At 36.2% G+C, this 15,319-nt stretch overlaps 1 protein-coding gene across 1 annotated transcript in view; it reads left to right on the forward strand.

The window, feature by feature from the left end:
* Positions 1-2,891: 2,891 nt before the first annotated feature.
* LOC146002343 (growth arrest-specific protein 1-like) overlaps positions 2,892-15,319 on the forward strand; it is a 64,241-nt gene continuing 51,813 nt past the window's right edge. The window contains exon 1 of the mRNA XM_083140075.1: positions 2,892-3,050. The gene's annotated coding sequence lies outside the window, so the exon portion shown is untranslated. The remainder of the gene's footprint in view (positions 3,051-15,319) is intronic.

Genomic DNA, 15,319 nt, shown 5'->3' on the forward strand with positions numbered 1-15,319 from the left:
TTTGAATACGTACACAATTTAGAGTTAACATGTTGCATAAGTATTTTCTTATTTTATGTCGCTCCATGTTGCATATGTGTAAAAAATATGTTGTACATGAAAGTTATATGTGTCATATGTGCAAAAAGAATAATATTCGTCATGCATATTCTGTCTTTCAAAAATACAGTTTGTGTGCTTGTTTTCCATTATTAGTTAATATTTCAAATTATTTGTTCAAACACAAATGCTTTAGCATCGACTTGTACCCCCTTTTGCATGATTTACGACAATAATAACGTCCTTTTAATGCTACTATTGTTACTACCACTACCACTACTATATTACTATTATTATAATTGGCATGTTTGTCCTGGTACTTGACCCCTCTCCATAAAGAGATTTGTGGTTTCGCCTCTGCTCACAAAAAACATTCATGCCCAGGCTCTAACCTGGAACCCCTGGCTTCGTAGTGTGTTATAAACCATCCCACCATGGAGGTCGGCTAGTGGAAGATGTAGGACAGCTTACTGGCTCAAATTATTATCAAACACGATGAAAATGTGATAGTGTTTCACATTTATCATTTCGGTTAGAAAGCGATAAAATTTGTAGTGTGAGACGGGTTACACTAAGCATCTTATGAAATATAAATGTGAATTTCAAATCTCATGAATCATTTCTCTATCCAAACACATTAAATATGATAAGCAACATAGGTGTGTGTCATGATATCCATTTTATAAAGGGAAAGTTAAGTTTTAACCCTGACTGGTTGCATGATATCGTTTCCATAGCATGTTATATATACTGCTCTCAAGAATTTTAAACAGCAGTAAAAATAAATTACATTTGCAACTGCGAAGCTTACAATGGGATTGCATACATAAAGGTCATAAGATGCCATATTTCGATTACTTGTAACATCGAAAGAAGAATTAGACGAGTAAATAGTCATTGATAAAAGTTGCCTTCCTTGATGTCCTGTACACATTGTGAAAATTTTCGATGTTATCAGGCGGCACCCTATGAATATAGATTCAAGAAAATGACAAGTAGAAAAAAGCTGCAGTGAAATAAATACGATTGAAAATCTCTCAAATTATTTTCTATTTATTTTCTTATATTTATAATATTACATTGTGTCTGTAGCAGACGTTGTCTGTTAAAGTACCTCATGCACAACCTAATTTTTTGACAAATAATTATGTCAACTCTTCTTCTATGGAGTGGATTCTCCTAATTTTGTTCATATATCTTAAGCCATTCTGTGACTGGCAGAAGCATAAAAAACCCTGATATTTTGGGTTTGTACGCTTCTGCTCAAAAAGTGGTAGCGATAAGTTAAGTGGCCCAGAGACCTCGCTTTTTCGGAAATGGGGTAAGGCGAAGGAGGCCCATTAGATCATTTGGTTTCGTACCATAGTCATTAAGGAAGGTATTTTTTCATAACGTAAAGAGGATACAACATTTCCCTCTATAAAACTTGATATGAAATATGAGTGATGACACTGTAATCCAAGAAGTCATTGATCTATCAAAGGATTCTTATTTGTTTGTCGGGTGTCAAACACATGTATTTCAATGACACAATATTTTGCAAAATGGTTAACGTAACCAGTAGGCAAACATTGTCTGTAGTGATGCACGTCTCTCCCCTTTGAAGCAAATAGGAGCCATGTTTTAGCAAGTAGGCCTACAAAAAATTATACAAATTTTTACACAATTCATCATAGTGTAGATAACATGTAACCATTATTATTTAATTAATTCGATTTTCCTTGCATAACACAACATAATGGTGGTGTTGGATTCTCGTTAGATTCCTTTGTGTGTAAAAATATTGCATATGGAAATTAGAGGGAAACATTATGAAGCACAATTTATAAAGGACTTCCTTAATCAGTTCTGCAGAGAAGCCCGAAGTTACATATTAATCGTCTATTAACATTATTGACATGTAAATATAAAGTAGATAAAATCCCAATTAGCCTATATATGTTAAACTTCATCTTTGTATTCTTTGTTAGTCCGAAAGGTCATTATCGAAATATTGTTATTTGATGTTGCTTGAACTTTTTTTGTTCGTTGGATTTTCAAGATATCATCCCTTTCCTGTTACCATAGAATAGTTAGAACCTAACCCAACCTAACCTAACTAGTCTATGCTGTTACTTATCACTTTTGGAGGAGGGGGGGCAAGCGCCCCTCTGTACCCTGCTATATCTGCCAATGCAACACAATATATTAAAAATTTGCCCCCTCTAGGATTGACTTTGCCCCCCCTAGTAAGAAATCCTGGCTACGGGCCTGACTGAGCTGATATAGGTACGTACAGTTCCGATTAATTTCTGTGCATAAATCGAATGTTGATTTTCCTGAATTATTAGAATAATCCAAAGGATAATGGTAGAAGAGGGAATGTCTCTCTTATCTCTTTGTTTATTAAAACTTTCACGGTATGCTACAAATAGCATCTTTCACACTTGAATATGTACTTTATTTTATTTACGGTAGTTTTTGTATCTGCAACGTACATAAGATATCACAATTCAACTGCTGGCCTGCGTTATTTCTTTGGACTCCTTTTGTTGTGTGCTGGCAGTGTGTGGTCCCGAAACGTCTCTTTGGCTTTCCTCTTCTTCTTCTAGTCGCACCACCTGTTGCATCAAACGAATCTGCACACTCGTGTGCGGGCATTTTGCGTCTACGCTTCGCAATGCCTTCCCAATTTCTAAAGCTAGCGCTACGATTTCTCCAAAATACCGTGCCGGCTGTTCTTGGTGGAGAGATTTGGCAATGCAGCTGCCTGCGAGGTAAGCCTGCCCGCGGAGGGGGAAGAGGGGAAAGGAGGGGCGGGGCGGTCCTGTCATCCCCCGAACTGACAGCACAACTTAATTCAGCGGCGGCAGTGCTGGAAGAGAGAAGCGAGTGAGAGAGTCGTTGCTCCAAGTTTCAGCTGAGAATGTGACGTTGGATGCGTCGTCTGTAGTGTGTGGACGGTAGTGTTTGTTGTGAATGTGGCCCGGAAGGACGCAAGCAGACGGCTCTCTGTGAGCCAAAATAGGAAGGTATTAACAGTTCAGTTTATATACTTGTTTGTGTTCTGAGTTTTCATGTGTGTTGTGTCTTGTAAAGCCACGTTAACAGGATTCACCAAATCTTCTCTTCGTTTCCTGCAACATGTAGATTAATTTTAAATCAGTGCTATTTATTTCTACGTTTGGTGTTAGTATTTGTCTGTGAAAGGTAAAACATGCAGCCCAGTGTATTTTCTAACGAGCGTTTGCTTAGTTCGTACAATAGCAAACATTTATTTCAAGAAGTTAACTTTTCACATACAATTTTATCCATTTTTAAGTGCAAGAGACATGCTCAGTAAAACGTAAATCAGAATTTACTGATCGATGTTTTCTTAACAAAACTGAACTTATTTTGCTTGTGTATGTACATTCAGTTTGTGTCATAATTTAGTCAACAGGGATATGTCTTACAGTAAGAATCACTGTTTCGAATCAACTCTATATCTTCACTCCGCGTAATGTCAATTTCTTCGGCAAGTTTTCATACATAATAGTGACCATTATTATATTAACATTAAGAGTTTACGGAACAACAGTGGCATCTAGCAGACAGTTTGAAAAAGTTTACTCTTTAACTGCGGTCTCTTTTGGCATACTGGAGTGTGGGGACACATCCCTCCTCTTGTATTTATTTTATAAATACTTAATGACAAAGAACACAAGAGAAGTTTGCGATCTTTTTTCATTTTGTAGTTTTAGTCCCGTTCGCGCGCTCTTCGAAGTTTGTTTTTTTTCCTTTCAAACATTGTGATATTTAAAAGCTGGATCTGGTGAGCCTGTTTTCCTTGTACGGTAACACTGGCCAAGGCGGAATATTTCTGTAATTATGGTGTGTTGTGTGGGAAGTATCGGTGTTCTTTTTTATGTTGAAGTTTATCGGAATAAGTGCGGGGTTGGTCGGATCGTTGCTTCCTTCGCTGGCGGCTGCCATGCGTGTGGTACGGCCTTGATTGCTGTGCGGAGCGAGGGGGAACCAGATCAACGTTCGGCGTTGCCGCTACTCGGAACCCGCCTGGACGGAACAACCTTTTTCTTGGCCCGCAAGAAAGAAAGGTTCAAGAAAAAGAAAACTCCATTCTTTTACCTTGGTCCGTGGCATTCTCTTCATTCTATCTACCATTAAGTTTGCTTACTAGACTTTTACTTTATGGATGTTTTGTTTCTTAGAATTTGGAGGTTCCTTTTTGTAATTTACTTATCTTGGAGCGCATACATATTTTTGTATGTGCAGTTTGTTCCTAAACACTTGAACTTAAAATGACTCCAAATGTAATTTCAATTATACGCTAAAGAAAATATAATGCTCATTCGTTACAAAAACTTTTCTGATATTTTTGTAGAGGAGTCCTGCCTTAGTTTTCAGGTTGAATAGTAAAATATAATAACTATAACAATTAATTTTAAGCCCATAATGATAAACTTATTTTATTACCGATTTATTATCCTTGGGGACACTTCTGTACTCGATACGCCAGATGAGGGAATATCCGACACAGCTGTTTTTCTTTATATTGTTTTACAAAATATACAAATATGTTATCTATCTGGATAACCCGTGTAATCATTAATATCTTGGATAAGTTGTAGCATATGGAAACATACTAAGTACTGATTGGTTTGTACACTTCAGCAAAATTTTCTGTCTTTATTTTCTTCCTTGTTATTCCGTTAGAATTACTAATTAACTTTATATCTGTTATCGACTATCATTGTAATATACGTCTTTTTTAGTTTATAATCCGAAATGATCGATGCCAATGTGCAGGGGGCCGACTGACCTGTTCGGACTCCCCCTCCTTTCTCCTAGCAACACCCATGTGTAATACAAATACTGACCTAAATACCAAAATTGAAACTGCATTATTCTCTAGTACTTACAGTTTAATGACAGTTTTGCATTCACCAAAACATTGATATGGTATTTTCATTAAGATTCCAAGGAATGCAGTAAGGGATGAAAATATACTAATTATATATATTATATCTTTATTTTAGGCCATTTGAAAAATGTTGGAGTATAGCTGCTATATATAATCTTTCATGAGTAAGCAAGCTGAATAAAAAATTTAGATTTAAAGCTGGGTATGTTGACTTAATTATTATGTGTATTGTTTTCTTATTTTCGGGCTAAAAACCTTTTGCAGGAAATTTGAGTCTTTAGTTGATAGATAACACAATGGTATTGATGAAGTATATTTATTACAGAATTGGAAAATTTGTTTAAAAGAATAAACAGACGGTGAAAATTTTAGAATGTATAAAACTTGAAAAGTATTCATAGTAGTATTGTAATCAACGTGTCCTGGGTTCATACACAGCTGAGGCACATGGTGTTTCTGATCCCACTTTAAACTGTAGGTCCAGTCCCGATTAGCCATACTGTGCATGAAGTGGACTTAAAACACCAACTCATTCAATCAAGGTACTACCACAAAGCTGGAGAATCAAATGTGTGTGTAATGCAATCCATGGATTATTCATAGTTCTAATTGTTTGTCTTGTAATCAAGTTGTCCCGGGTTCGATACCCGGTGGAGGCACAAGTGGTTCGGATCCCACTTTAAACTGTAGGTCCAGTCCCGATTAGCCTTACTGTGCATAAAGTGGACTTAAAACAATAAATCAAATCTAATTGTTTGTCTTAAAATGAATGGTAATTTTACAATTTTGTTATCAACAAATCTTGTTGGCACCACTGGCACATGTTTTTAGATTTTAGAACACCATCCCCCAGCTAGCAAGAATAACCTTTAAACTTATCTAAAATTGATTCATGATAAGAATTTGTCTGGTAAGCATTTGTGCAAAACCAGAATATCTAATTTTGTGTTAACAAAAATTTGAGTGAATTTTCAGTTATATCCAAATTGGCATAATTTTGTGCATCAGCAATGCCGACGCTATTTTCAACCATTACCCACTACGGGACACAAAATCTTATTTGAGTCAGCAAAATAAAAATAAATATGTGTTGAACGAATGTCGTACAGGTGAACTGATCAAGAGCAAGATGAAAGCTGAAATTACTACGTGTTTAATAAAAGGGTTGTGTAAGGACCCTCAGCTCGCACATATTGTCAAGATAGCCTACAGGACAATCCAACCCACCAAGTGAGAATTCCTTTGTGCAAGAAGTTAAGGATAAAGAAACAATACTGTAATTTTAGTTATTACTGTCGGATGCAGATAACTTATGTAGGTATCGGATGGGATACATACAGGCAGAGTGCGAATTAACGTGGTGCCGGAGATTCTCCCCCCACAAATATGTTTATCCCCTGCAGAATATATATTTGTTAATCTCTGCCAGGGATGCTTTTATACCCGCCAAAGAAAATGGAATTGAAAGCATGTAATATACCATTTCTTAAACTATTAAACAGACACCACTGAAAATCATTCGGGAAAACAGTTAATTAACTTTTAACACAATTGCAATTTCTACTTCGAGTCTGCTGGTGAAGAGGTTTTACAAAATACGCCGTTGCTCTGTCCATTTCATAGTTACGAAAGCCTACCGCCGCAATATCAAGAAGAGCTGACTTCGCCAGCTTTATTCGTTGGAGGTAAAGTAGATCACATTTCTCGCCGCACGTCGTTGAGTTGAAGGCGCAATTTCGCCAAGTTTTCTCTTGTGTTACTAATTGCTCTTGTTGTGTATTGGTTTTGGTTTTCTTAGAATTAGAATATACAGGTTTCTAAATTACATCTAAGGGTCATTCCACGTCAAATCATCCAGGCCATGTCACCCACCATCTCCGATTTTGATGAAATTCGGTATACTTATAGAACTTTTGATGCTGATTACAAAAATGACAACTTTTTTGAGATTGGTCAAGGGGTTCAGAAATTACGCGATTTTAAAAATCTCCCTGTAGGCCACATTCGGCTCCACTTTGAATGACACGCATTAGGCTATAAATTATAGTATCTTCTCTCAGGTTTGCCGTAGAAACTTCAAGTTTAATTTCTTTTGCTCAGGATAGTTTAAGCTTTCATTTAAATAAGGTTTCTGGTTAGTGTATCAATAATCATGTATTTTATGTATAGTTTCATGTATTTTTTTTAGAAAAATAAATGACTAACTTCAAGAGGGAATTTCGTGCAATGCCCCCCCCCCCCTTCAATTTCACCCAAATTTTATATACAGGTAGCTGAGAGTAGGTACTAATGCTTCATGGAAAAATTGGGATGGGCGGTTCAGAGACAGGGTGATAAAAAAATCATTTGCATTAGAAGTTAATTTTATTATAAATGCTTATGTATCAGCACAAAGTCTGAAGTACAATATGTTTTGAGGTATAATATTCAAAATTTCTGTTCACTATGTGTGAAGGTAAGCATAGGCGTAACCTGGTGGGGGCAAAGGGAATCATTTTCCCTATACAAAATGTATAGGTTAATTAAAACCTACAAATCATAATTGCAGTGGAACCCCGATTTCAAGTTCCTCGATTTTACATTTCCCTGCATTTTACATTCAATATTGGTGGTCCCAACATAGCAAATTTTCCTCGGTTTTACATTTTCTCGCATTCTAAGTTTTTTCAGCTTTGTCCCCTGAACAACATAAAATCGAAGTTCCACTCTATCTAAGTTAGTTTCAACTGTCTTCAATTTTTTAAAAATATTATGGTCATAGTCATTAGCATTCCCAAGCTTAGCAAATTTTCTTCGAGAACATTCTTCTTTTTGTGCATTTTATCTCAATAAGGATTTTTTTATACTCTTCACGGAGATACGTAATATGAAGTAAGAATTAATAATACACATTTGTGCTGATTGAAGTTTTTCCAAATGGAGCTTTTCTTGCCACATACGAGAGAAAATCTCCTTGTGATGGGGTGGTTGGAACACTTAGAAGACTTATATAGACATCAACAGTATCAAGTAACAAGTTCAGCAATGAAGTACCAATTCCATAGAAATAGTATTAGAGGCATAAATTTCTTATTAATCACGTAAGGTGAAATGATAACAATCCGCAGTACAATGTGTCAGCGATTGCAAAGTACTATACAACAGCACCAGGAAGATTAAGTATGCACTGTTTTGAACTTAGGGTACAGGTTATTTACAGTGTTCGGTAAGTTACTTTTACAAGTAACAGAGTTTCAGTTACTCATTTAAAAAGTAACTCTGTTACAGTTACTGGTACTTTGAAAGTAACTGAGTTACTTTGCAGTTACTGTGAAAGAAACTTACAGTTAATGATCATTCATTTGTGTAAAAATTACAAATGGTGTTTCTAGTACACAATCCGTATGTCTTCATATACATTACTACTGCAAATAAATGATGAAACACAGAATCAACTTTGCTTGAACGATTTTATTAAGACATCATTTGGATGCTGACCACGGTATTTTGAATATGGCGTCACTGATTCCACTTGCACCTATTTCATTCTCCTCCATTCCAAGTTCAACAAAATCCAAAGATCCACTCCTTCCACGATGAATGTTTCCTAGCTCGACAGTCCACCTAAAACACTGAAGTTTTCACATACAAGTAGATATGAATTGAAGTAAAGCATAGCTTCCTTGACAGGCCAGCAATTCCAAGAAAATCTTTTTACGTAGCATCCAGAGAAGGTACAGGTATATTTTTTTACAGTTGGGAACAGAAAATGTGAACGGCACAATTTATAGTGCATGAAATTTTGGCAATGCATAGTATACAATCGAGTAAGTATTTTTCGGTACCATCTTCATGGGCGTAACTTGGGAACTAACTTTGGCTGAGAGAATCAAAGTTTTCAGTCCCATACAAATAGTGTCAAAGATTATTTGCTAAATACATTTGAAAAATCACAATAATTACTCTTTTTTTTTGTTTGTTCCTAAAGTGCCAGGAGGTTCACAAAATATATTTAACTTGTAGGTTTTAATTAATCTATAAATTTTGTATAGGGAAAATGATTCCCTTTGCCCCCACCAGGTTACGCCTATGCTTATCTTCACACATAGTGAACAGAAATTTTGAATATTATACCTCAAAACATATTGTACTTCAGACTTTGTGCTGATACATAAGCATTTATAATAAGATTAACATTTAATGCAAATGATTTTTTATCACCCTGTCTCTGAACCGCCCATCCCAATTTTTCCATGAAGCATTAGTACCTACTCTCAGCTACCTGTATATAAAATTTGGGTGAAATTGAAGGGGGGGGGGCATTGCACGAAATTCCCTCTTGAAGTTAGTAATTTATTTTTCTAAAAAAATACATGGAACTATACATAAAATACATGATTATTGATACACTGATCAGAAACCTTATTTAAATGAAAGCTTACACTATCCTGAGCAAAAGAAATCAAACTTGAAGTTTCTACGGCAAACCTAAGAGAAGATACTATAATTTATAGCCTAATGCGTGTCATTCAAAGTGGAGCCGCATGTGGCGTACAGGGAGATTTTTAAAATCGCGTAATTTCTGAACCCCTTGACCAATCTCAAAAAAGTTGTCATTTTTGTAATCAGCATCAAAAGTTCTATAAGTATACCGAATTTCATCAAAATCGGAGATGGTGGGTGACATTTTCACAAAATTCTGGATGATTTGACATGGAATGACCCCTAAATGTTATCGTAAGATTTAATGTCCTAGGTACTTAGAACTGGAAGGTATCATAGTAGAGTTTACTAAGTGGAAACCTATACAAATTTGCAAATCTGAAAAAAATCTTCCCTCCTCCCCCGAAATGAAATCACAAATACGGCATTGAGTGGTCATCCCCCAAAAGCAAAAAGCTTAATTCGCATACTGGTGTGACTCGAACACTGTTTATGCTCGGGAATTTTCCTGTGACGTATTTAAAGGTCCGCGCCAATTTGCACAAAATAAAGGTTTCTGATTTTCGAATCAATATCTTCCCGGTGTAAGTTAAGCCATGTGTTGTAAATTAATTCCATAAAACTTTTAAAAATCAGAATACTATTATTCTAAAATCCAGGAACTTCCAGTGACATCACTGAATTGTATTCGTTGAATATGTTTCAGGCTATATCACAAAAATTACAAGATAGTTTTAAGAATTTTCTGGAATAAAAATGTACAAACTGAACGTGAAAGTCCATGAGATTCAATAAATTATTAGGTTAAGAAGACAACGAAGCAATATCTATGTTTGTTCTGTTGTTTTATATATGCCTACAATATATTTATTTTGGAATGATAAGTGTGAAGAGCTAAGCACTTGGAGAGGTTGCATCCGTGCGTAATTGCTTTCTGCACAAATCAAATTAGCAGTAATTTACATTGTCACTATTATAGGATGCGATCATTTGGATTGCGACTATAAATAATTTTTGTTTTCAAGTGTGGTGAAACGCAGTTGTATTGTTTAATTTGATCATCGTGTGACTTATTTGAAGGTTAGTTATTTTTCACGCAGTAAATTAATTATTGGCGTGACCTTGCAAATGTACTTGGATCAGGTCAATTATATAGGATCCTAACAAACGTACGTTCTTACAGATAAATTCTAGTCGATCATTCAAGGTAAATTTCACGGTCATCGACACTTGGGGTTTTTACAATTTTATTGAAAATCAAGTATTTTTTTTATTTTTGTACAATTCAGAAATGTCAGTGACGTCTGTCTACTCGTGATGCTTTAATGGGCTTCAAATCGTATCAGATCTACCATAGATGCCACATAGCAGAAAATGTTTTAAATTTGTTTTCTAACATATTATTTGGTAGTTTCTTCGTTCAGTTCATCGTTGATCCAGGTAAACCGGTAGTCGGACAATTGCGATGAACACAGAAGTGAAAAGGCGGATGGACAATTGTGATGACATTTTACATCTTCTATCATATTGAAGGGTGACTTAACACCCGTACAATACCTCTTACAAGAGAATTATGTGAAATATTGATATTTTCGGCGGGGAATTTGGTTCAATCAAGTTTTTGAACATGGGCTAGAGCCAACAGACCAATTTTTGAAGTGACCCGTTTCCTCATATGTGCGAATACACTTCCCAGCTCTGTCGTCGATTTTAATGTCACGCTTCTTCCTTTACTAACCCTCTAGATTAAGTTCCATCCACATGTACTTGATGTTGGTGTATTCTGCTTGGTTCTTGAGGCAGGCCAGAACATCATGGATTTTTGGATGCTGTCTTCCAAGCCACCTATTTATTTTTTGTTCCAACCTTCTACAGCATTATTAGTTCTGTGGCGCCTTCGGTTTGGTTAGGTTAGGTTAGGTCAGGTCCTGATCGTCCCAATTGGCCTACCATTAATTTGAAAAATGACCTTCACCGTCAAAATCATCGCAATTGTCTGTGATTTTGGCTTCATTTCAATTGTCCGCCATCGCAATTGTCCTAGATTCGTTGATCCAAACTTCGTAATTGTGATGTGTTTTGACTTCATCTACAGAGTAACGTTCGCGATGTTATTTGAATTCTGTATTTTTTGCACAATACTTAGCTGCGTGTTTCATCGTAAGAAAGGTTTCCTAATTCATCTTGCATTTTGTACGTATACCGTCATTCTTTGCTGATGGCATTCTGGAAGAAGTTCAAACATTACTCAATACATGATTAATTCAACTCAGTATGGTAAAGAAACGGAAATATTTTCTCCAATTTCATAATCTTATGTTTTGCACTAACCACATCGTTGTATTATATTTTTAGCATTTGTCTTTGTACACCGGGGTGCTATTATACCGACAGTTATTGCCGTGGTTGGATGCGAAAGCATTGAAGGTCAATTATAAAAGTATTTTCATCACTGAATTTACAAAAAAATGTGATTCCTACGAAGGACCATTTGGTCCCTATGTAGGAGATTAAATTTTATAAAATTTGAATTATTTTGCAAATTATACATTCAGGTCTGATGTCATTGGAAGATTGATATGAGAATGGATTCTGAATGTATTTCCCTCTCCGCAAAAGGGTGGATCTAAAAAAAATATATATATATGGAGTGAGATTAATTTACTCAAATACGATATCATGGATTTAAGGCATGATTTTGAATACGCGTATTTCACAACCTGAATTCGAAAAAAAATTGTTTGCTCAAATTATTAAATTTGGAGAATCCTATGTTACAGACTAAATACCAGAGATGTCAGAAAAAATTAGAAGGGAGGTGCTAGAGTGTATATGGTAATAATCATACCATTTTATATCAATAGCTAAAATATCTATCGAAGAATTGGTGAATTATTCAAAGGACTCATCTTGTTATTTAGAAGAAGTGTATGAACTTGTCTCTCTGGAATAATGTAATCCATTCGATTCCATTGCGCAGCACAGCGCGCTACGACGCCACGGGTTCCGGGTTCGAATCTGGCCTGGGCATGGGCGTTCTTTGTGAGTGTGTTTCATCAATTTTATCACATCGTCACTCATCCAAATCTTTGCGATTAGCCAAAAATGGAAGAAAAGTGGCGCTAAAGAACAAAAAAATACGAATACAAGAATACATTGTATTGCGAAATCAATCTATTGTGAACCTGTGCTGCATGTGTATATCCAGAATAAACTTCCTTTTTCGGTGAGTCGACATTGTTTTTAGCTGAGGGGATTGTTTCCGGATCATGAGATGGGTGCAAGTATCCCAAAATGCTGACGCGCCCTTTATAATTTTTTAACAAACAATCAATGAGTTGCATCATCAAACAGAAACACTCTATTAAGCGCTGTAAAAGTTTGTGTGGTGTCACGTTGTGCATGTTTGTACTAAATAAAAACTAAATACCGGGTGTACTACGTGGGTCTTGACTTTTGGGTGCCTTATCAGTAGTTCGCCCCTTACACCTCAATACTTGCTAGTGTGTTGGCCTCGTTTCGAGTTGCAAATACCTGTCTTGTTCTCTGTCTAGTCTCGATTAATACACATCCGTCACAATCTCGTCTCGAAATACAGAGCGAACCATTGAAGTGTAGACCGCCGCGTCGGTGTTTGCGCTATCAACAAGTGAGGCACTTGCGGCAGTTTGTCGGTATTGTAGTGTGTCGATGAAGCAAGCGCACGACAGTTTCCGTAATTATTTTTAAAAAGTTATTTACAATATTATTTATATATTTCACAATTATATTACTTATAGCAGGTGTTGGGGTAAGGCAACCCAAAGTCAACTTTCGTACCCTTATCTGTAGGGATGTGTGTTGTCCTGTGTTTTTCCATATATGTGCTGAGCGCCCTTAATTTAGGTAAGGCGATTTTAGTCGTCAGAGAGATATGTTGATTTTAGTAACGATAAGTGGCTGTGTCTCGTGTAATGTCATAAGTGCAAATAACCAAAGTGTTGATTCACACAAAAATTTGATTTCAATAAATCAAGCAACTGGCAAGTGTAGTCCCTAATATTGCGGAAGCATTGCGTCTGCAATAACGGACATATTCCAATGTCACATGTTCATATACTGGGAACGCAACATGAACACAGGGCTCTCTCACCCCACTAGGCCACATTGATGGATAGAATGAGGGGAAATCCACACAAATGCACGTATTTTCTGACGCTTTTCACTGAGAATGCATTATAGTGGAAAGTTTATCTGCAAGGAACATGATTTTACAGTGATAGTAGTTTTCCTTGTTAAAATAACACGAGCGAAAGGAATATTCGTAGTAGATTCGAAGTAAAAAGTTGTAAAACACACTTGTGTCTAAATACCACCGTTTTATGCATCTTCACTACCTTTAGTGAAGTAAAATCAGTAACATATAAATTGAAGTAGTTTCCTGGCGGTGGAAAAGTTTACATCCGTTTCCGGCAGAAGTAAAAGGTAGAAGTTGAATGTTCAGAAACCCGTTTTCAACGCGCCTTCTTCTTCTCGTAATTTGGAAGTAAGGTGCAACGGAATAGCCTGTGAGGTTGCCAGGATAATGAAGACATAAAGGAGTTGTTTTTTCCTCTTCTTTCTTTCCTGAATTACATGCGCAGCACAAATTACCGAGCGCATTCCGAAAAGAAGAGAGCAAAAATTGTTCTCAGCCACCAAAAAATCATGCATTTATTCATGAGATAGTTAAGCATGCTGGGACTGAAGTGCACGCTTATTTCGCTGCTTTGGGAAAATATGAACACACGACGTTGGATTTTTGTAAACCCGTCACGATGCTCCTGGTACTTTTTTTTCCCCCTAATAATTATTCCGTTACGTTGTTGCCAATACTAAATTGAACGATACACTGGTTCGTAGTTCTAAGGAAGTAGCATATACATATATGATCTGCTGGTTTATTGTAATCGGAAATTTCTAACTTTTAGACATCATTTGGGTCATTCATTGTGCTAGAGCTGACGCAGGTATGAGGCTGAGCGTCCATCAGTTGGTCTCTAAGGTGATCCTGGGAGTTTGTACCACTGAGCGTAGTGCGTAGAGGTTTATCCAGGATTTTATATCGGGGGAAGAGGGGTAATTTCATATTTAGAGGTATGCAAAGGTAAATTTAGAGCGAAAATGACCATATATAGGACCTTTGTGGAAAATAGAAATTAGGGGATGTTGGGTTTTGTGGCTGCGGATCACCTCACCCCCCTTTCTTCATGACACAGTGCAGTATACGTATTTAGTTATTACCTAGGTATATTTATTTGAGCTTTCCTGCTTCTCCTTTATGAAGCACGTTTTACTCAAAAAGTAGCACGGTGGTGCAAATTTCTCGCATTGTCGTACAATGAGATACACAGGAAAAAGTTTTTTTGGAATAACCAAAAATTAATTCCTCATAACCAAATATTGTTTAAATCGGCAACAAATTATTCTTCACCTGAACTAAATTATTTTAGTAATCGTACACATTTGGTTAATTAGTTGCATCAAAAAAACTTTGTCAAAGTTACGAAATTTAGTGTAAGCTACGAGATGTGTTTTGTTTGTTCAACAAACCAGTTTTGTCTGTGTAGATAAATTCCAAATGAACCATAATTATATACAGCACACAGCGCATGTTGCCAGCACTTTCCGAGAAACATAAAAAACTCCATTTTCTCATGTGTAAGGAACAGAGTTTGTTGTAATGAATAAATTTAGCAAGGCAATGCAAGTAAAGTACATTGCTTTTAAAAAAAGTAATTTCAGCCTTACTGTCACTGATACTAAGGTACTCTGTTGTTTTGTTACACTACTCTCCTATTCTGATAATGTCCCAAGTTGGCAATTACACCCGTATTCGACAACAGAAAATAATGATTAATAATTTAATCGGTGAAATGATTGATTGTTTGAAATAAGTTTACTTTTTCTCGGATAGCCAAATCGTAAGTGGGCCTG

Source organism: Lepisma saccharinum, chromosome 1, assembly GCF_977018435.1.
Source record: "Lepisma saccharinum chromosome 1, izLepSacc3.1, whole genome shotgun sequence".
Lineage (NCBI taxonomy): Eukaryota > Metazoa > Arthropoda > Insecta > Zygentoma > Lepismatidae > Lepisma > Lepisma saccharinum.